We start from the raw sequence: 1693 nt of genomic DNA, 5'->3' as shown, positions 1-1693 counted from the left end.
ACACGCACAGAAAATTAATGTGAGTCAACTCCCTGTATAGCTACCCTTATCTCGACCAGCAAAAACCCCTGTTCCTTCCTATTATTGCTTATACTCTCTTCAACAAAATTAGAGATAAGGGCAAAATAGTTTCTGCTGGGTATTGAGGGGGTGGGGGGAGAGGGAGGGGACAGAGTGGGTGGTAAGGGATGGGGTAGGGGCAGGGGGGAGAAATGACCCAAGCCTTGTATGCACATATGAATAATAATAGAAAAAAAAGTCAGAACTACATGGAATTCATTTAGAGACTAAGAAACTGAATCTCCAGTTAATTAATAAATTTATCCAAGGCAATATAGGAGGCATATAGCAGCACCAGGATTTGTACTACTTTTTATTTTCTTTTTAAGTTGCTATTCTATTGTACTCTGCCTTACTTATATACATATGTACATAAATGGGTCACATTGTTGATATGAATGCAGTTTGTATAATTAAAATCAAAGGACAAAAGTACATTGAAGCACCCTCAATTTGTAGGTTTTGAAAGCAAGAGAGATGAAGCTTTAGTCATGGCTACCTCAGGGAACTTTCTACCCTGGCCAGATATACATCACTTTCCTCACACATATTGAAACCTTGCCAGGTAAAAATTTGCTGCATCTTATAGTTTATGTTCTGAAAGTTGCAGATTTCATCACAGCAGAGCATTCTAATCTTATAGATAACCACCAGAGTTTTCTAACTCTGTACCTTTCCCAATAATTTTCTTTGCCTTTACCCTTTCCTTCCCCTTCTCCCTTTCTGAGCACCATTTTATGCACATTCCTTAAGTTACTCAATCCCTGTCTTATAGGCAGCTTGCTACCAGTCTGTACCAATCTAAATTCTTGACCAAAACTGTTGTAATCTCCTCTTCTACTTGTGATTTTTCCCTTAAAAATTGCTTGAACTCCATAAGATACTGGGCCACATATTTAAGTTTACTTATCTGTGTTTTCTTCAGTCCCATCTCTTATCAGCTCAGATAAACTCTATTTAGTTTTTAATTTGTGACTTGGTTTCTGTTAAGAGTGACAAATTTAGAAAAGAGTCTGACAAAATAGTTTTCTAACTTTATTAGCTAATTGATTATGAATAATTCTCCATTGCACATCTGGGGTGTCAAGTCATTTTACTCCTCTTACTTATCTCAATTATAACTCTTCACTGAAAATTTCTATAGATGTGTGCTAAGAAAAAAAATACTGTCCAAAATGTTTTAAGAGTTTTATTGACCAGTTCTCTAATTTTGATGGGATCCCCTGCCATATACCCTAAATGCAAAATTCTTTGAAGGTTTATGTTGCTATGCCTGTCAGAATGACATAAGGAAGAGAAAAAATGACATTATTTTACATTTATAATTTTTACATCAGTAATAAGCTATGTGTCTACCAAGAAGTTTAACTGCTCAAGTCTGAGTTTCCACAGGTCTCAAACTGAGATGGTAATGCAACATTCCTTTTTGTTGCAACCAATACATAACTGTTATGCTTTATAATTCTTCACTGATCTCTAAGTAGCATTTTTATTGGCTGAACAGATAGCAACATTCTCGTGATAGGATAATGTATGTCTTAGAGGTTGTTGGTAATCTTGATGTGATTGCACGTGAAGTTGGCCCAAAACCAGAATGATTTGTCTGTTTTGTAAATAGACAGTTCCATAAATA

The sequence above is a fragment of the Castor canadensis genome, chromosome 11 (assembly GCF_047511655.1).
Source record: "Castor canadensis chromosome 11, mCasCan1.hap1v2, whole genome shotgun sequence".
NCBI classification, from domain to species: domain Eukaryota; kingdom Metazoa; phylum Chordata; class Mammalia; order Rodentia; family Castoridae; genus Castor; species Castor canadensis.
The sequence above is the reverse complement of the archived record's forward strand: the minus strand, read 5'-3'. Positions refer to the sequence as shown.